Raw genomic sequence first — 22498 nt, forward strand, 5'->3', positions numbered from 1 at the left:
AAAACTTTCTGAGTGCAGCCCCCAGCCCCCTTAATACTTACCTGAGTCCCATCATGATCCAGCGATGTGCACAAGAACCTCAGCTCTATGTGGACTTTCTTTCACAATGGCTGAGTCTGCAGTGGGAGACAATGGCATCCTGCTGCTTTCAATCACAGCTAGTGAGCCAATGAGGAGAGAGAGAAAGGGGAGGGGAGGCGAACCGCGGCTCTGTGTCTTTATGGACATGCAGAGCAGCAGCTCGGGAGCGAGCCTGCTTGGGTGCCCCCAGAGCAAGCTACTTGCTCTAGGGGCACTTGGCAGGAGGGAGGGGCCAGGAACACCAGCGGGGACCTGAGAAGAGGAGGATAGGAAGCAGGTAAGTATAATATGTTTGTTATTTTTTTTTATTATTACTTTTAATATCACTTTTAATGCAGTACCATATATATGAAATAACATACCTGGATTTCTTTTTCCATATCAGTTTACGTATGATGCCAGGTATATGGAATTTCATAGCTTGAAGTATGTTTACAGATTGTTGTGTTTATTTAAAGTTTATGCAAGTCAACTTCCCATATAGGGATTTCTATTTGGCATAGGGACATACCATATTTAAGGTGAAAGGGGGAATGTTGGCATGTGCAATTAGCTTGCCTGCCACTAGATGACCCTGTTCCCAGTATAGTATGTTAAAAAAGAACTGTAGGAAAAACTTTTTTTTCCATTTTGGATAGGGATAGAGAGGGTTATAACCCCTGTAAGGTTTATTTTTGCCATCTTTGTCCCATTGGGGAGATTACCCTTCACTTCCTGTCGTATAGACAAAAAGGAAGTGAGAGGAAATCCCTGTAAATTAAGGGAATTCTTTGGGGACTCCCAGGTTACTTTTCTGGGGACAACACAAAATATGGGATTTTATTTTACTTTCACTTTCAATGATAATGGTAAATAGGACAAAGTGAGAGGGTGAATCTCTCTAGCATAGGCATAGACAACAAGTGTTATAATCTATCTGCCCTTTATCCAAAACTAAATTTAAAAAAAATTGTTGCCTATGTTTAAATGTTAAGGGGAATAATAATTAGGTGTTAGCTTCCCTTTTAGAGAGACCCTTCCTCTATTGCTGTAATGGGTGGAGCCCAGGATAATTGGGATATGGGAACCAAACACTCCCAGATCTGTCATAAAGTAATCTCATGAAGTATTGATCTAGGGCCCTATGCAGGGCTGAAGTCCCAGGTGCGTTGGTTCAGAACATTGGAGAAATACCTGTAGTTGCTTGGCTCCATTGTCTTTCTTCTGCAGGTCCTGCAGCTGGGTGCTTAAGACCTGGGAGGTCTGAACAGAGTCCCTGATGTGGGTAATGATGAAGCCTGGGAATGAGAGTGCCTTCTGGGAGTGTGCCTGGCTGGGCAGAGCTTTAGAAGGGGCATTGGGAAGAGACTGGTATACTAAAGGAAAGCACCTTGATTCCCCTGATCCTCAGCTGTGTGTCCTGTGATGAGGTGATGGAAGCTAATGCTGTGTATACATAGGGAAGTGGTATCGACTTTGTGATGCTTCCAAGGAGAGGAGTAGAGGTGTAGAGGAGAGATAGTTTAAACATGTGTACTTGCGCTCTGCGCTGAAAGAACTGTTACAGAAAGTCTAACCTTCAAATAAAGAAAAAAAAATGCAAAACAGCCTATTAAAACACATGTAAAATACTTACCACTACCAACTCCATTGGGGTCTATCTTCACTGTGTTGCAGAGCTAAAGCCGACTCTGGAATCTTCAGTATCTGACACATCCAGATGAGGTGGATGCTTGCATCTTCACGCAGAGTTGTGTGACTCACCCATTCCCAGCTGCTATGTCTCTAGTGAATCCCTGCAGTTCTAAAAGGCTTCAAAAGGATTCCTCTTTGTAATATTCATCCTAATTTCCCCTGTTTGTAAGCACCAAAAACCCACCTCTAGAGCCTGCCTGTATCGATCTGATAGTTTTTCAAGTCTGTGAATAAACAAGTACTAAATAAATGTTATCTGCAAGATCAAGCTCTTCAATCTACTTTTTGCAACACTTACCAAGTACAGTGCCTTGAAAAAGTATCCATACCCCTTGACATTTTCCACATTTTGTCATATTACAACCAAAATCCTAAATGTATTTTACTGGGATTTTATGTGATAGACAGGGGTGGACTGACAACTCATGGGGCCCCCAGGCAATAAGAGATAATGGGGCCCCCAGTGTCCCTTCCCACACTCAAGCCACACCCACACAATTCCCCACCTACATATTGCAGCTCAGCTGCATAGGGGGGTATTTAAATATCTACTGCAGCATAGCCTGCTGGATTTTTTCTGTAGAAACCGCTGGGCACTTCCAGGTTTAAAGATGGCTGTGGCATGGCTGTCATCTTTATTACACATTCAGGGGCAATTTATGAAAGCAGTGGGCCTGTGTGCAAGATCATAGTTTGGGCCCTGACAGCCCAGAAAGAAGTGCAGCGTGAACACAAAAAAGGATGTGGTTTTTTGGTGTAGGCAACGCCTGCTGGTTATATTGTACAGTAAAGATGCCCGATGACTGAGAGGTTAATAATTGCCTTGTGCATCTGTTCAGCTCCCACTCAGCCTCTTTCCTGACAGGGGTGCCAATCCCACAACAGGAGGTGAGAGGGAGGGTAAAGAGGGGTGAGAGAGGGAGGGGGTGAGAGAGAGAAAGGGTGAGGGAGAGTGGTGTGAGAGAGAAAGAGGGATGAGAGAGAGGGTAAGAGAGAGGGGAGAGGCTGGGAGAAAGAGGGAGGGTGAGAGAGAGAGGGGTAAGAGAGAAAGAGGGGTGAGAGAGAGAGTTAAAGAGAGGATAAGAGAGAGAGGGTGGGAGAGAGAGGGAGAGTGAGAGAGAGGGAGGGAGGGTGAGAGAGAGGGGGAGGCAGAGGGGGGTGAGAGAGATAGAGGGGTGGGGGGGGGCGAGAGAGAGGGGGAGAGACAGAGAGGGGGGTGAGAGAGATAGAGGGGTGGGAGAGAGAGAAAGAAGGGGAGATAGAGACTGGGAGAGAGAGAGTGAGGGAGGGGGTGAGAGAGAGGGGGTGGGAGAAAGAGGAAGGGTGAGACAGAAAGTGAGGGAGGGTGAAAGAGAGGGTGAGAGAGTAGGAGGGTCAGATAGAGGGGGTGGGAGAGAGAGAGGGAGGTTGAGAGAGGAAGGGAGAGACAGAGAGAGAGAGGGTGGGAGAGAGAGAGGGAGAGAGAGAGGTAGAGAGAGAGGGTGAGAGAGGGAGAGGTAGGGCGAGAGAGAGAGTGAAAGAAAGAGGGAGAAAGGGGGAAGTGAGAGAGAGGCCGGGAGAGGGGGGGGAGAGGGAGAGAGGGTGGGAGAGAGTGGGTAAGAGACAGAGGGTGTGAAAGAGGGAAAGGGTGTGTGAGAAGAGAGAGGGTGAGTGAGGGTGTGAGAGAGGGTGAGAGAGCGGGTGAAATAGAGAGTGTGAGAGAGAGTGAGAGAGGGGGACAGAGAGGGTGAGAAAGAAAGAAAGGGGGAGAGAGAAAGAAAGAGGGTTGGCAGAGAAAGAGGGGTGAGAGAGAGGATAAGAGAAAGAGGATGTGAGAAAGAGGGAGGGTGAGAGAGGGCGAGGGAGAGACAGAGAGAGGGGGGGTCAGATAGAGGGGGTGGGAGAGAGAGGGGGTGAGAGAGAGGTGAGAGAGGGAGGGGGAGAGAGGGGGGGAGAGAGGGGGTGAGAGAGTGATGGAGAGAGAGGGTGACAGAGAGAGAGGGGGGGGGAGAAAGAGGTGAGAGGGAGGGAAAGGAGAGGGGGGGAGAGAGGGAGGGAGAGAGAGGGTGGGAGAGAGAGAGGGGGAAGAGAGGGAGGGAGGGAGAGAGAGGGAAAAGAGAGAGGGAGGGAGAGAGAGAGGGAAGAGAGAGGGAGGGAGAGAGAGAGGGAGAGAGTCAGTGGTGAAGGAGTCAACTAATATAAGCTACTTGATGGATCAGGGCTTCTGCTGTTGCTGCCTCCTCCCCTTATCTGCTCCCATCTCGGACTCCCTGCTCTGAGCCACATTACTGTCTGAATAATGTGTCCTGGTTTCAGGCAGACACATTATTCAGACAGATGTAAAGATACTGCCACTGTGTGAAATGTGTGGAGCTTTTCATCTGACCCCGGCCGTCGGGACCGAATGGTCAGTCCGCCCCTGGTGATAGACCAACACAAAGTGGCTGTAACATGACAAAATGTGGATAATTTCAAGGGGTATGAATTCTTTTTCAAGGCACTGTATAGTAAGACTATTCAGACGAGTAGATGTGTTTGATAAGGAAAGGTTACAATGACTTTGAATATGGTGCATGTGAGTGGGGTTGGGTAGGTCTGCCAGTAAGCAAGGCTATGTTAGCAGGGCCATGTTACATACTATATATTAAACTGCACAGATATAAAGAGCTAACATGCATGGTGAGCATTAGGATACAAACCAAATAAGGTAATGAGTAAAATATCACAGGTACACCAAAAAGTCAGCATTTTGGAAAAGATATATCCTACATTTTAGTTATGCTGGTTATAATGTAGATGTTCATGGAAGATCAGATTTTCCCTTGGCCATCTTTCATATTTTTCAGCATTGTCTGCTTTTGCATTACATTGGTAAAGATGAAGTCTCTGCACTGGGTGCAATGGTTATCAAATGCACATTTGCCTGTAACAGTTAATTCACCTTTTCAAGATGAGTTAGGGCATGTGCAGGGATTACTTGCAAAAAGGAGTGTGATGTGTGAGTTCAATGCTCAGTAAATTATTCATAATGAAAAGATAAAAGATGTTGACAATAGAAGGTGGGTTATTGTTTGGGCCTAGGAGATGATATTAGAACATTATTTGTGCTTATCTTGTATTTCATTCCAGGAGAAACAAAAGCCCACTTTCAAGCAGAAGTAATTTCAGGGTCTAGCAAGTGCTCTGTATTCAGATGTTCTTATTTTTTTACCTGGAAAATGTATTTCAAGGGCATGCAGATGGCACAAACTGTTAGGAATGGACTGGCCAGCAATGGTGGGACTCACCTGCCTTTTGATCTGCAGTACCAGGGCTGGCCAGCGGGTGCTCCCAGCAATCAGAGACTCAACCTTTCAGCCAGCTAACACCTGGAACTGATGATACTGGTGTATTTAAGGGATGGCCAGACTTGCAGACTCTGCCTTGGTGTTGTGTTTGTCCTGGGCCCTGTATCTGTCCTGCATCCTGTTTCTGTTCCTTTGCTGACTTCTCCTGCTCTGATCCTGGCTTGTGACCCTGACCATCCCTCTGTCTGACCCTCTGTACTACGCTGCTTGCTACCTGTTCTGATCCCTGGCTTGTGACCCAGACCATCCCTCTGCCTGACCCTCTGTACTATGCTGCTTACTACCTGCTGAACCTGGCCTGTGACCCCGACCATTCTCCGCTTGCTCCCCCTGTACCTACCTGCCCAATTGATATTGACCCGGCCTGCCTGACGACGCTTGCTTGTATATACTGTTATCTGTGGGTGGTTTGGTTTGGTTTGTTTGCACCGTATTATGTTTTAGTATTGCACTGCGTTTATGTTTGTACTGTTAGTGTTAATAAATTACATTGTTTATAACATATCTGAGGTCTGCGTTTCCCTGCGTCAGTCACACACCTCTGGTCATACCTGGGAGCCCTGACATTACACCAAGGCCAATCCTGACCAGAAGTGGCTGCACAGGGAAGCCATCTTGGCTTGTTGATGGGAAGGATGGATCTTGAGGAGGTTGAGTATTTATATCTGCTAGTGTTTGATGACAGGGAGTATGCTTATCAAACTCTGAAGGAGTATACCCGGGATGAATTGCTAGAATGTATACGGCTCGCTCATGTTCTAGTAGATCAGGGCACAGTGTTCTCTGAGGTGCAGCCATTGATTCAGGTTTGTGTTGAGTTGGTTTCATCTGGTTCCCCCGAATGCAGGGATGAATTTTTGCCACCATTTAGTGCAGACCAGGTAGAGTCCCTGGTGTGGTTATTAGAGGATGATGTGGGTTACTTTCTGGAGCGTTATTCCACATGTTCACCACAGACACTGAGAGATTGTATAAACGCAGTGCAGTCATTGACCAGACAGACTTTGTGTAAGCTCAGCTTTGTTCAACCCCTACTGCAGACATGGACAGATTTGTTGCACCCAGCCTCAGTCAGCTTACAAAGACCCAGTCCTGCTTCTAACTCTACTCCTGTATTCCCACCAGCTCCTCCAGTTACAGCCCAGTATACTTGGCTATCTACCGCATGTCAGTACCCTGTTCCCACTCGCTGCACCTATCCTGCCTTTAACCCTGTAAAAAAGCCTTCTGTAGCAACTGCTCCCTCTCCTGTTCCATCCTCCAGTTCTTCTCTGTCTCCAGCTGCTCCATTCGTTTGCAGACCTGCGTTTACTTGCAGTGCTCCAGTAGTTAAAACCAGAAAAAAGCGAAAATTCTTTCCAACCAATACCATCCTGCCAGTATCCAAACCGGTGAGCCTGCCTTCCGTGGTTCAGACTGATGCCTGTACGCAGCCTGATGCCTCTACTCGGCCTGAAGCCTCTACGCGGCCTGAAGCCTCTCCTCAGCCTGAAGCCTCTACTCGGCCTGATGCCTGTACTCGGCCTGATGCCTGTACTCGGCCTGATGCCTCTCTTCAGCCTGAAGCCTCTACTCGGCCTGAAGCCTCTACTCGGCCTAATGCCTCTACCCAGCATGATGAACTGATCCAGCCTGACGATCCTATTAGGCCAGTTGACTCGATGCCCGCTGTTGATCCAGATGATCCGGTACCTGATCCGGTGCCCGCTGTCGTGCCAATTGACTCAGAGCCCACTGTCGTACCTGGTGACTCGGAGCCCACTGCCTTGCCAGATGACGCGGTGCTCGCTGTCGAGCCAAATGACTTGATGCCTGGTGACCCGATGCCCGCTGTCCGGTCAGACGATCCAATGTCTGACCCAGTGCCCGCGGTCATACCAGTTGACTCGGAGCCCACTGCCTTGCCAGATGACGCGGTGCCCGCTGTCGAGCCGGGGGTCCGGCGCCCGCCGCTCCGCCTGGGGGCCCGAGACCTGTTGCTCCGCTTGGGGGTCCAGCGCCCGCCGCTCCGCCTGGGGATCCGGCGCCCGCCGCCCCGCCTGGGGGCCTGAGACCTGTCGCTCCGCCTGAGGGCCCGAGACCTGTCGCTCCGCCTGGGGGTCCGGCACCTGCCACTCCGCTTGAGGGCCCGAGACCTGTCGCTCCTCCTGGGGGTCCGGCGCCCGCCGCTCCGCCTGAGGGCCCGAGACCTGTCGCTCCACCTGGGGGTCCGGCGCCCGCCGCTCCGCCTGAGGGCCCGAGACCTGTCGCTCCATCTGGGGGTCCGGCGCCCGCCGCTCCGCCTGAGGGCCCGAGACCTGTCGCTCCGCCTGGGGGTCCGGCGCCTGCCGCTCCGCCTGAGGGCCCGAGACCTGTCGCTCCACCTGGGGGTCCGGCGCCCGCCGCTCCGCCTGAGGGCCCGAGACCTGTCGCTCCTCCTGGGGGTCCGGCGCCCGCCGCTCCGCCTGAGGGCCCGAGACCTGTCGCTCCTCCTGGGGGTCCGGCGCCCGCCGCTCCGCCTGAGGGCCCGAGACCTGTCGCTCCGCCCGGGGGCCCGGTGCCTTCTGCTCCGCCCGGGGGCCCGGTGCCTTCTGCTCCGCCCGGGGGCCCGGTGCCTGCTGCCCCGCCCGGGGGCCCGGTGCCTGCTGCCCCGCCCGGGGGCCCTGTGCCTGCAGCCCCGCCCGGGGGCCCGGTGCCTGCTGCTCCGCCTGGTGGCCCGCTGCCTGCTGCTTCGCCTGGTAATCCGATGTGCCTCTGCCCGGAGTCCTGCCCGATGTGCCTCTGCCCGGAGTCCTGCCCGATGTGCCTCTGCCCGGAGTCCTGCCCGATGTGCCTCTGCCCGGAGTCCTGCCCGATGTGCCTCTGCCCGGAGTCCTGCCCGATGTGCCTCTGCCCGGAGTCCTGCCCGATGTGCCTCTGCCCGGAGTCCTGCCCGATGTGCCTCTGCCCGGAGTCCTGCCCGATGTGCCTCTGCCCGGAGTCCTGCCTGATGTGCCTCTGCCCGGTGTGCCTCTGCCCGGAGTCCTGCCCGATGTGCCTCTGCCCGGAGTCCTGCCCGATGTGCCTCTGCCCGATGTGCCTCTGCCCGGAGTCCTGCCCGATGTGCCTCTGCCCTGTGTGCCTCTGCCCGATGTGCCTCTGCTCGATGTGCCTCTGCCCGGAGTCCAGCCCGGTGTGCCGCTGCCCGGAGTCCTGCCCGGTGTGCCAGTCTTTGATATCCCGCCAGTTGCCAGACCCGGGCGGTGGAACATTTTGCCCAGCTAGGACTGTTTGGAGCGTCCTGAGGCCGCTCCTTGAGGGGGGGGTACTGTTAGGAATGGACTGGCCAGCAATGGTGGGACTCACCTGCCTTTTGATCTGCAGTACCAGGGCTGGCCAGCGGGTGCTCCCAGCAATCAGAGACTCAACCTTTCAGCCAGCTAACACCTGGAACTGATGATACTGGTGTATTTAAGGGATGGCCAGACTTGCAGACTCTGCCTTGGTGTTGTGTTTGTCCTGGGCCCTGTATCTGTCCTGCATCCTGTTTCTGTTCCTTTGCTGACTTCTCCTGCTCTGATCCTGGCTTGTGACCCTGACCATCCCTCTGTCTGACCCTCTGTACTACGCTGCTTGCTACCTGTTCTGATCCCTGGCTTGTGACCCAGACCTTCCCTCTGCCTGACCCTCTGTACTATGCTGCTTACTACCTGCTGAACCTGGCCTGTGACCCCGACCATTCTCCGCTTGCTCCCCCTGTACCTACCTGCCCAATTGATACTGACCCGGCCTGCCTGACGACGCTTGCTTGTATATACTGTTATCTCTGGGTGGTTTGGTTTGGTTTGTTTGCACCGTATTATGTTTTAGTATTGCACTGCGTTTATGTTTGTACTGTTAGTGTTAATAAATTACATTGTTTATAACATATCTGAGGTCTGCGTTTCCCTGCGTCAGTCACACACCTCTGGTCATACCTGGGAGCCCTGACACAAACCCAGTTTGCAATGTAGCTTAACCACTTCTACCCCCTTCCTGCCCAGGCCGATTTTCAGGTTTCAGTGCTCTCACACTTTGAATGACAATTGCGCGGTCATGCAACACTGTACCCAAAAAACATATAAAATTAAATCCACTGTGCTCAAAGTGTTCAAACTGTTTTAAATAAAACATCAGAGTCCAGTGCATTCAGTCGGAATAGATGACAATCTCCGGGTCCCGGTCAGGGAGATTCCCCGACGGCACCTGGCGATTACCGAGTAACACTGACAGGGGAAAGACCTGTGTGTAAACAACACAGCTTTCTCTCCTGTCAGTAAGGAAAGGCTGCTGTGTATTTATCTGCACAGCAGAGAAATACAGAGTAGCATGTTCCCTAGTAAAACAGCACACAGCACACAGTTAACCATTTGATCGCGCCACATGTTAACGCCTTCCTGCCCAATGTCATTAGTACAGTGTCAGTGCTTTTTATTAACACTGATCACTGTATTAGTGTCATTGGGCAGTTAGCTAGTTCCCACCCAGTGTTAGAATGCCCAATGGAGTCCCGCTATAAGTCGCTGATCGCTGCCATTTCTAGTATAAAAAAAACAATAAAATTCCAGTATATATACTACCATTTGTAGACGCTATAACTTTCACGTAAACCAATTAATTTATATGTATTGGGATTTTTTTTTAGCAAAGACATGCAGCAGAATACATTTTGGCCTAAATTTATGATGAAATTAGATTTTTTTATTTTTTTTTTACTGGATATGTTTTATAGCAAAAAGTTAAAACTATTGGGTTTTTTTTCAAAATTATCTGTCTTTTTTTGTTTATACCACAAAAAATGTCAAACACACAGGCAATCAAATACCACCGAAAGAAAGAATTTGTGGAGAAAAAAGAAAAAGAAATTGAAATTATGTACAATGTTGCTGACCGCGCAATTGTCAGTTAAAGTAACGCAGTGCCGTATCACAAAAAATGGACTGGTCAGGAAGGTAGGGGTGGGGGGGGGGTAAATCCTCTGGAGTTAAAGTGGGGTGCCTTCAGTGACAACCACCAATCACCACAATTCGGTGTAACTTTCTAGATCATATTGCCTCTCATATTTGATATAGACAAAATAGCTTTAGAACAGCATCCAGAGAAGTTTTGCTTCTTCTCAAGAAACACCTCTACTCCTGAATTTCGGTTTCAGTGTGATAATAGGCTCATGACATGTAAGGAAAAAAAATGCTTCCAAGCGTGTAATAAAATTTTAAACTCTATATTTTATTTCATATAAAATGAGGCTCACCTGACAAAACTTAGCATATCACATATAACATAACTTACATGACCGCTGTATGTACTGTGAATCAAGTAAACTCACTCCCTGTTTACAGCCTTCAACAGCACGACATGTTTTGTCTTGACCAACTTCTTCCAAGAGACATTTAAAGTATGTAAACTTTTAATCAGGGCCATTTGGATGATTTCTGTTATCATTATGATTTAAAAAGGAGCCAAACAACTATATAATAATAAATGGCTTCAATTGGCATGATCATTTTTAATGTCAATGCCAAATTTTCACAATTTCTGCTAGGGTATGCAGACTTTGATTTACTAAAGGAAAACAAATTGCTCGCTTTTCAATGAAATTGTCGCTTACAGTAGCTTGGTTGTTGTGATGAAAATTCACTCAGCAAAGAAAACCCATTCACATGAATTGAAAATAAACATTTTTTGCTTGCACATAACTGGATGATGGAAGTCAGTAGAGCTTCACCACCATTCGCTAAGCTGGAAAATGTTGTAGCAAACCACAAAAAAGTATTAAGATTAAGAGTTCTGAATTATACTTGATCTAAAAGCTTGTTGCAGGTCCATGTCCAACAAATATAGGTCAAGTACAACCAGGACACTAGCATTTTCAAAATGAAGTACGCAATGACAACTTTCATACTGTAGTTAACTCTGTACACTGTTTCACTTGAAATGAATGTAAAACCCAGTAATGACTTTAGGCCTCCAGATCTTCGAGCCTGCCCCTGTTCTCAAACCCTCCATGTCAGAACAAAAGGAATCGTCAAGCATTAGGACAGCTTATAGCCTCAGAAAAACATATACTATATGCACCTACTCTTGAAAGCAACCTGCTGCCAATGAAACAGACACCAAGCAAGTTGATGTAGTAAAATTCAAAATTCAAAATTTACAATCGTAATATGAAAAAAGAAAGTCAAGTACATGGAAAGACAAAAATTACAAATGATCTGGATCAGCTTAAATTAAATGGATAAAACACATTTAACCCTTTCACTGCCAGGTCTGTAGTACAGACCCAACAGCAGGGGGTTTTACACACAATCCGGCGACCCCCCGCGGCCCTCACCATGTATTCTGGGCTCTGCTTGCCCATCTGCAGGCCCGGGGCCGACATGAACATGTGATCTGCATTGCAATATGTTGAGTAGAGCCCCAACAGACATTCAAGGTCTTTTAGACCTGTCACCAAAAAAAAATCAATACTTCTTGTCCCCTTTGTGATGAAAAATACTATTTAAAATGTTTCTTTTTTTTTGCAAAAAAATAGTTACACTCAAGCACATAAAATTCCCCGTAAAAAAATGTTGTGCTCTCCTCACCCCCACATATACGCACTTACTTACGTAAACACATGCTTCGTGGGTGCCTACGCGGCAAAAAATGTTGATTGTGGGAGCAATAATTCTAGTACAAGACCTTCTCTGTAACACAAAACTGATGACCTATAGGGGGCTTTTGAAGCGCCACCTATAGAAAACATAGGGTACTGAAGTTTGTCGCTATTTCACAGGCACACACAAAGTTAAAGTTTGACATTTTGGGTATTTATTTACATGGCGCAACCGCAGCTTTTATATTTTAACAAGAATCTCGATAATTTATTGCTCTAAAATTCACTTTAGTGTGTTTTTTACTGACAATTTGCATTTACTAGACCTTTGCAGTAGTATTGTGTGATATAAAACTACCACTATTTTATTCTCTAGGGTGTCTGCTTTCAGAAAATATATAATGTTTGGGGTTTTTGTGTAATCTTTAAAATAATTTTTTAAACGTGTGCAAAACAAAATTGCAAAAATGGCTCTGGCAGTGAAAGGGTTAAACTGTTTCTATAGTTGGCCTGGCACCATCCTGGTGCCATCGGTACAGGAATCTTAAAAGCATGAGGAAACGAACATTTAGTTGCCAGTGGCATATAAAATAATCCATGAATTCAAATCATAAAATGTACTAACTGCATAAAGGAACGATGACAAGGAACATTTTTCCTAAACAACAAAATCAGAACTAGAAATCCTATAGATCCACCTCATTAGTGGCTGCTGAAAGCTCAAACTCTATAAAGGAAAATATACATATTTTCTCTAATTTGCTGTTGCTTATTCAAGGTACGCTATGCTCTTCCTGCTTCAACGCAGACATGAAATTCCAGAGAAACTTGAACAATAACTTACCCAAGTGAGCAATGCATCTGGCAAACTGCCAATAGCCCATTCATATAATGGAATAGAGTATACAAATAGAAAACATAAACCATTCTGAGAAAATAAATGTAGAATTGTGTAGCAAATTACTGCATAATACCCTCAACGTAATAGTATTTTAAGGAGCATGAACAGAAGTAAAAAGAGACATGCTTTTTCTGGCAGATAACCCAATAACATATCAGAATGTCCCTGCTATTTTCAAAACCATTTACCTGGAAAAGCAACTAGAAAAACTCAGAATACAAATTATGGAGTAAAAGGAAACCTAATCTAAAACACATCAAATTATTGTAAACAAAGCCTACAGTACGTTACTAACAAGAAACCTACAAGCTTTTGAAAAAGAAGGCATACTTGTAGACCAGTGGTCTTCAAACTGCGGCCCGGGGGCAGGATGCGGCCCTTTTCTTGCTTTTATCTGGTCCTTGGGGCACTATGTAATCCACTGATACCAGCATTGGGGTGCAATTCCCCCCACTGAAACCAATGAAGGGGCACAATTCCTCCAATTGACAACAACGATGTGGCCCAATTTCTCCCAGTGACACTAACAATGGGGCTCAGTGACAGCAATGATGAGGCACAATCCATTCCTAAGACACCAAAAATGGGCATTGTTTTTTCCAACTGACGTCAGGACCTTTTCTACTCCCAATGGCAACGGTCCGGCCTCCCGAAAATCCGAAGGATAGTAAACTGGCCCTTTGTTTAGAGTGTTTGGAGACCCTTGTTGTAGACTACATTGAGTATCAAGGAGTAAAGGGCTACAGGATTCTGCATCAATAAGGTAACAATCAGAAGGAGTGTATTATTGCAATATTAAAACCCTTTACTGAGCTTATTCAAGTCAAGCATACCGTTGCAAAAACATGCAACATATTTTAAAGCTATTTTAGCATCCTCTTACCTCTGTTTAGTCACTTTATGCCATGCAGTGGCATGACCTATAGTGAAGCAAACTGTTATTGTGCTTCTGTACTGTAAATTTGATGGGTAGTAACCCTGCCCCATGCAGCAGTATTTCTAGCCTAAATGTAGTGCTAGCAGCCTAAGTATGGATTTTTTATAGAAAACAAAGAGCAAAAAGGGTGCACCAGCCTTGTGTGCTTCCTTCCGGTTTGGTATTGATTTTAAGGGGGACTCCAAGCAGAAAAAGAAACACGAGGGCCAACTAAAAACCCATACAAGACTCTTATTCTAGGCATACAGCTTGGCTGCCCAGGAAAGTTGGGGACAAGCTTTCACCCTCCGAACCACACTAGGCTACACACCCTCAACATGGTGGGAGTGCCTTGTCAGAGGGATCCATCCTGGCAAAGCACCATTTCTCCATGTTGATGAGGACAAGGGCCTTATATCTCCACAACCCTTACATGGTGGTTGTGGGAGTCTGTGGGTAGGGGATACCCCTAGATATTGCCCTCCCCCATATGAATGAATATGGAGTACCTAATCATTCACAAAAAAAGAGTTGCAGTCTAGAAATAAAAACACCAAAATGTTTGACACATACTTTATTAATAAAAGGAAAATCCCCCCAAAAAGTCACCTGAAAATCCATTGTCAGTCACGACACCTGCCACTGCCTCACTGGAAAACCCAACAACATGGAGCGCAAGACTGATCTCGCATGGTAACACCAGTGAAATGATAGAAGAAGAGGCAGGGATAGTGGTAACACCGTTACCCAAATATGGCTATTAATGAAATGCTCAATTTCCTGCCATTTTCTTAACAATCATTGACAGTATTCAAATATGGCCATGTGACCATATTTAGACAATGATGTAATCTGCTCCTCCAGTCCCTACCCACTTGTTTATGTGGGCCAGGTGACACCAGTGGTTGGTAAGGATGCAGCAACTTCAAACAGACACTGCTTCCTTAGTAACACTGTTCAACAAATTTTAATTTTTTGCCAGTTTTGGAAACAAAAGGATCCATTTCTTAATGAATTTCACATCCTGAGTTCAAATATAACAATGAAATTTGTCAATTGGCTCTAGTTTTTCTGTAAACGGAAAGTTTTCTACTATAGGCGTAATGACTACATAATGCACAATAATTATATAGATAGATGTCTTTCCACAAATATAAAGCAAGTGATATTGACTACATAACAAAGCCTAAATGGCATAATATATTGCATAGGATTAACAAGAAAAATTATAGCCATAAGCTAAGTTGAATCATTTTAATACTTAGGATTCTCACTAGTTTTGTCTTCAGTTTGTGTCGGTTTTGCTTCTCTTGGCTTTTCTCTTGTATTCGAGGAAAGGGCTATCTCTTACAACTGCACGTGACTACACGCTTCAGGTTCTTCCTCACTTGACTCAACCATGAAGGATTCTGGTGCTTTAGGAATTGGTAGCCCCTCTCCATGAGGAACTGGACGTATTGCCGATGGAATATTTGGATAGTGCACAGATAACTTTTTCTTCTTATTTAGCCCTTTTACAATTGGAGGCACCATACAAAAGTAACAATTACTAACATGATCTGTTGGCTCTCTCCAAATCATTGGCACAGCGAAAGGCATAGATGCCTTTTTTCCATTCAACCATTGCTCCAGTGCCGTCCCACAAGAATTGCAGCATATATGTGGTGCCCAGCTCTTGTCCTGGTCTCCTATCTTGCAGCCAAAATACAAGTTGTAGGCTTTCTTAATCATTCCTGTTATCCTCCTTTTTTGTGAGATAAAAGTTATTTCACCGCAGATATAGCAGAAATTATCTGCTTTATTCACACAAGTTCGAGGCATTACTGAGTAGCCTATATTAGCATAAAAACGAAATGTAAAGACGCTGTCGAACTACAATCAGCTACAGATACTGCAGCTTTTATGCAGTGAAGTGATGCAATTAAAGGCTAATATTGCATCATCTCAGTATACATGCAATTTTCTATTGCTCACCAGTATCAATTGCGCAATATGCAGCTGAAGTTGCATCATAATTTTGAATGGCTTACGTCATTAGATGGGTGAATATATCATGGAAACTAGAGCCAATCAACATTTTTTAGGGTCATTTTCGTTTTCAGCACCCCAAAATTATGTAAGATTAGCTAATTTTATGCCCAAAACTTTTTACCTGTTGAACAGTGTAATCATTGACAGCTGGAAGCTGTCACCTTTGTCCATGCAATTTTGTGGCATTCAGAATGAACACCAAGCTCATCCCTAGTGGTAATGTTTGGTTAGTGTTTGTTTTTACAAACCCTCTTCTTTAAGTGAGGATCATTGTTATGTGATGTTTTGCTCTTTTTTCACATTGTTCTGAACTGACTGAAAGGAAGCCCTCATCATCCATGGCCCTGTTTTGTAAAGGTGTTGTCTATATTATCCTCTAGCATTATAATGTTGGTCTTGCTTGGGTCACAAGTGGCATTGTCAATCCTTATTTGTGGCCTTTAGCAAGTTTAAAAATTTAAATTGAATGAGGACTGTTCCAAATTTCATAAAAGCTACTGTATGTTTCCTTATATTATATCAAGGACATTTGGGGGATAAAATAGAAACTTCACTAACTTAAAATGTGCATATACTAAGAAAAGAAGGGAAAGGGGAGAAATGACTGAAATCTTTCAATTTATTAAGGGTGTGATTGAGATTTAAGAGGGCAATATTTTCAATATGAAGCCAAGATCAAGAACACGGGGACATGACATCAAACTAGGAAGAAAGTTCCAAAATAATCTTAGAAAGTATTATTTTACTGAAAGAGTAGTTGATACTTGGAATAGACATCCAGCAGAGATATTGAGATATTGTGAATATTTTAGTCCCTTTTTTGAGAAGAAAATATTATCAGGTGTAGTTGCTATTAATATGGTAATAAATCCAGTTCTGTATTATTTTTCTAAATAAAGTAGAATTGACCCTCAATAGATCTAAGGCAGTCCATTGCTGAATTATTCTACTTAATTCAGCCCTTTGTGTCATTTGAATTTGACATGTCTGGCCTAATGGAATAATCTTGCTAGTTGCTTGAATGTCACAAGCAATTCTATATACACATAAATGATTTGTTAATTTATTAAACAGATTTTCTCTATACATATACAGCACGCCATTTTATATCATTTCCATAACTTGAATGAGATAAGTGCTGTGGCCAGTTGCTACGGAAACCGATAGGCTTCTTCATCTGATTTTTTGCTTCTGAGAAATGTACGGTTTCTGTGTAGTGTGAAAATAAATAGTTATTAATTCATGCGTCAGTTGGTAAATGAGGACAAGGTACTAAGGAGGAACTAGGAAATGTGCGAATTCTGGGATATATGTGCAAATTACGGTGTTATCATAATTACATATTATTATCCTACAAGGAAACAGTATCCTTCGTTTAGAAAATACACACCCTTCTTTTCCACACAACCCTAAAACACATTTTTTTTTTATTTGATACCCCTGTTTTTTTTCTTACTTTACAATATATATAGTATTTGTATGTGATCAGGTGTTGTTATTTTTTTATGTTGATCAATAAAGCATAACTGTCTTTTGCTTTTGGTGGACAGTTCTATTTCATTTTAATAAAATGAGGAAATCATAAAGTATCACTATACCTGCCAAAACTCTTAAAGGCTGCTTTGATACAATACTTGCATAATTACATAATTAGCCTGGCTGAAAAAAGACACAAGTCTATCTAGTTCAACCATACAAAGGGAAACAAATACCCACAGTTGGTCCAGAGGAAGGCACCCCCACCCCAGCAAAGCATGATCCAATTTGCTCCTGCAGGGGAAAAAATTTCATTCCTGATCCCCCAAGAGGCAATTGGATATTCCCTGGATCAACTTTACCTATACAGTTGCAAGAAAAAGTATGTGAACCCCTTGGGATTCCGTGGAATTTTGCATGAATTGGGCATAAAATGTGCTCTGAACGTCATCTAAGTCACAACAATAGAAGAACACAGTCTGCTGAACATAATACTACACAAACATTAGATGTTGCCATGGTTTAATTGCACATAACATGTAAACATACACAGTGCAGGGAGGAAAAAGTATGTGAACCTTTGGACTTAATAACTGGTTGACCCTCCTTTGGCAGCAATAACCTCAACCCAACGTTTCCTGTAGTTGCAGATCAGACCTGCACAATGATCTGGAGTAATTTTGGACCACTCCTCTTCACAAAAATGTTTCAGTGTAGCAATATTCTTGGGATGTCTGGTGTGAATCGCTCTCTTAAGGTCATGCCACAGCATTTCAGTCGGGTTGAGGTCAGGACTCTGACTGGGCCACTCCAGAAGGCGTATTCTGTGCTGTTGCAGCCATTGTTTTGTTGAATTACTTGTATGCTTTGGGTCATTGTCCTGTTGCATCACCCATCCTCTGCGGAGCTTCAGTTGGCGAACAGATGGTCGTACGTTTTCCTGCAAAATGTCTTGATAAACTCTGGAATTCATTTTCCCATCAATGACAACAATCCATCCAGGCCCTGAGGCAGCAAAGCAGCCCCAAACCATGATGCTCCCTCCGCCATGTTTTACAATGGGGATGAGGTTTTGATGTTGGTGTGCTGTACCTTTTTTTCTCCACACATAGTGTTGTGTGTTCTTCCCAAACAACTCAATCTTGGTTTCATCTGTCCACAGTATATTTTGCCAGTAGTGCTGTGGAACATCCAGGTGCTCTTTTGCAAACTTCAAACGTGCTGCAATATTCTTTTTGGACAGCAATGGCTTCCTCCGTGGTGTCCTCCCATGTACTCCATTCTTGTTTAATGTTTTCCTTATTGTAGATGTGTCAACAAAAATGTAAGCATGTGCCAGAGATTTCTGTAGGTCTTTAGCTGACACTCTGGGATTCTTCTTTACCTCATGCAGCATTCTGCGCTGTGCTCTTGCAGTCATTTTTACAGGGCGACCACGCCTAGGGAGAGTAGCAACAGTGCTAAACTTTCTCCATTTGTAGACAGTCTGTCTTACTGTGGACACATGAGCATCAAGGCTTTTGGAGATACTTTTGTAACCCTTTCCAGCTTCATGCAAGTCAACAATTCTTGATCGTAGGTCTTCTGAGAGCTCTTTTCTGCGAGGTATGGTTCACATCAGACAGTGCTTCTTGAAACCAGTAAACCCAAAACAGGTGTGTGTTTTTTAAGGGCAACACATTCAATATCATCACACTGATTGGAGTCAAGGTTGGCTCACTCCTGACTCCAATTAGCTCTGGGAGAAGTCATTAAGCTAGGACCTCACATACTTTTTCCTCCCTGCACTGTGAATGTTTACATGTTATGTGCAATTAAACCATAGCAACATCTAATGTTTGTGTAGTATTATGTTCAGCAGACTGTGTTCTTCTATTGCTGTGACTTAGATGATGTTCAGAGCACATTTTATGCCCAATTCATGCAAAACTCCACGTAATCCCAATGGGTTCACATACTTTTTCTTGCAACTGTAAATGTTAGTATCCAGTTATATTCTGTGTATCCAAGAAAGAATCCAGGCTTTTTTAAACAAACTACTGAGCTGCCCAGAACCAGCTCTTGAGAGAGTCTATTCCACCTTTTCACAGCTCTTACTGTGAAGAAACCTTTCCGTATTTGAAGATTAAATCTCTTTTCCTCCAGATGTAAAGAATGCCCCCTTGTCCTCTGATGACCTTAAGGTGAATAACTCTACACCAAGTTCACTATATGGACCACTGATGTATTTATACATGTTGATCATATCCCCCCTTAATCACTTGCCCTTCTGAGGATTTACCCCCCTTCCTGACCAGGCAATTTTTTGAGTTACGGCGCTGTTACTTTAACTGAGAATTGTGCGGTCATGCAATGCTGCACCCAAGTGAAATTCATGTCCTTTTTTCTCACAAATTGAGCTTTCTTTCGGTGGTATTTGATCGCCTGTGCATTTTTAATTTTTTGTGCTAAAAAAAAAAGACAGACAAATGTGAGAAAAAAAAACAATATTTTTGACTTTTTGCTAATAAACATGTCTAGTAAAAAAAAATTAAAAATCAAATTTCATCATGAATTTAGGCCAAAACGTATTCTGTTACATGTCTTTGCTAAGAAAAAAAAATCCCAATACATGTAAATTAATAGGTTTACATGAAAGTTATAGCGTTTACAAATGGTGGTATATATACTGGGATTTATTTATTTATTTATTTTTAGTAATGGCAACGATCAGGGACTTATAGCAGGACTGCGGACCTGTGGCGGGCATTCTGACACTGGGGGAAATTGAGTTGGTGTCACTGACATCCCCAGTGACACCAATACAGTGATCATTGCTAAAAAAAAAACACTGACACTGTACTAATGGCACTGGGCAGAAAGGAGTTAACATGAGGGGCGATCAAAGAGTTAACTGTGTGCTGTTTCACTGTAAGTTGTGTCAGTGTGCTTCACTGTAATTACACTGCTTTGGATGGCTGTTCTGTGCACAGCCATTCAAAGCAGTGTGCACAAGCTGACAGGGAGGAAAACTGTTTTGTTTACAAACAGTTCTCCTCCCCATCGGAGATGCTCGGCAATCACCGGGCGCTGGCGAGTAACCACTGGCCAGGACCCGGTGACTAAATAGCCTTTATCAGAATATCCAAACCTCTGAGAGGTTTGGATATTCTGATAAAGGCTATTTTAAAGAGGAATCATGATGTAAGCATATTCAATAACGTATTTTAAATTGTATATGCGGGTTTACACTATGATTTATTTTATATATGTTGGGCATTGGTTGATTGGTGGAGATTCAAGGTTATACTTGAAAGCTGCTATATCTGGATGACATCTTGATCTGATCCATGAGGCTGTGGTGATCCTTTGGTTGAAGCAGAATTTGTGATAATACCCTCGCCAGGAGGTGTAAAGGCATATTATTTACATATTTTTGGATATTCCTAATGTTTGCTCTGTATCGAGCACTTTAAATCCCTCAGTACCATCTTCAGTGAATGTACCATCTTCAGTGAATATCCCAGCATCCTGGAAAAGCTTGATTATTGGCACTGGCTATCAACTCCCAGTACCATTGGGAAGATCATCCAATCCCCGGCTACACACCTGATTACACCCGAAGGACCAGGGCATGTTCAGGAGCTTATAATACAACGCGCTTTTCATTAGCGCTTCTGGTGAGTGCGCATTCTATATGTTTATCTACACACTCATTCAAGTGGAATCAGTATTCTGGGACTATATAGAAGTTTTTTGAAGATTGCATCAGTTTTAAGAATAATTTTGGACATTTTATATCAACATACTCATCATGACTATATGTTTCTTATAGATATTTGCACTTTACTTTATTCTATATGCTTATTTTCTGAGTAATATTCCTCAGTACTATTTGTGGCACAAAACGCATCTATCATATACATGCGTTTTGTAGACGATATTAATCATTTATTTAGCTCTGCACTATTTTATATTGATTCATTTGAGGGCTTTTTTGGTGCACCCTTTAGTGTGTTCAGCTGCTTCTTACCGATACCAATATCAGCGCTCGCTCCACTATCCATACGTCATTCAAAGTGTGACAGTGCTGAAAGCTGAAAATTGGCCTGGGCAGGAAGGGGGTAAAAGTGCCCAGTAGGCAAGTGGTTAAGGTGTATTTCCACTTTTGCAGTCAAATTTTCTTAACCCCCCCCCCACCTTAAAATAATTAAAACAAAAATTCTTAACTTTCCAATTGTTTTTATGTAGCAAGTTCATATAAAGGACAACACGCTATTATGAATGATTTCAAAGTATAATTAGAAGGACAAAGTGAGGGAAAGTGCTTTGAGATCTTAGATCCTTTGCTAGGACATACAGTGCTCACCTCTAGTTTACAACTGATAATGGGAACTGATAGAACAGTACTGACAGAGAGTCATTTATGGTAAAACATTAACTTGATGTTGCATAGAAATGTAAAACTAGGTAGAATTTTTAAGCAAGTAAAAATGCAGTGGTTTTGCACAGAGCAGCCCTGATCCTCATCTTCTTGATTCTCCCACCGGCACTTCTGGCCCCTCCCTCCTTTCAAATGCCCCCAGAGCAAGCAGTTTGCTATGTTGGCCACAAAGCAGGCTCTTTTCCAAGCTGCTGCTCTGCATGTCTATTCACACACAGAGCCGCTGCTCAGCTCCGCTCCCTCTCTCTCCTCATTGGCTAGCTGGCTGCCCCAGCCAATGGGGAGGGAGAGTCCCAAGAGAGCTGAAACTCTTTTGCACATCACTGGATCGTGATGGGGCTCAGGTAAGTATTAGGGGGGGCTGGTGCACACAGAAGGTTTTTTACCTTCATGCATTCTATTAAGCCTTTACAACCACTTCAGGGAGAAGTGTATAGCTTCATTGCAGTGTAATGTGATTGCCACATGTTGCATTGCAATAATCAAATATCTTTCAATACTATAATGGACTGCATCAATTCTAGCATTAGAAATGGGCCAGTGTCAAATAAAAATCTCTTTGCAGATCCCTGCACACACAAGTCAGCAGTCACATATCCATATCAACTAGAAAATGCATGTTGGATGCCATGTTTGCTGGCGTTATGATTTACCTAAAAGAATAACTACAGTTTTGATGGTAAGATGTGCAAAGAGGAAAGTTAGATCATCTTTAAAGTGTACAAAGAGGTTAACTTTTTTGCAAGGGCACATTAACAATTTATTTTCTCATAGTGGCACTATAATGAATTATGCAGCCATAGGTGACATGTCCCTTCACATTCCATCCCAGCCAGTCTGATGAAAAAAGTCATCTGCTACAAGAGATATTTGCTATCCACAGTGCCACTCAGGCCAGAATGATGTGCTTACACTAGTCCCTATTCCCCGGGTAAAAATACTGACCTAGTTAATTCAAAATGTATGCTCTTGTACATTTCTTCCTCTTGTCGCATAAATATGCGATGGATTTTTACAGGTCAAACACTGAATGTGGTCAAACACTGGATGTCTATTGAATTTATACTGCGTATATATA

The sequence above is a fragment of the Staurois parvus genome, unplaced genomic scaffold, assembly GCF_062004578.1.
Source record: "Staurois parvus isolate SC_StPar_1 unplaced genomic scaffold, SC_StPar_1.0 ptg000562l, whole genome shotgun sequence".
NCBI lineage: Eukaryota > Metazoa > Chordata > Amphibia > Anura > Ranidae > Staurois > Staurois parvus.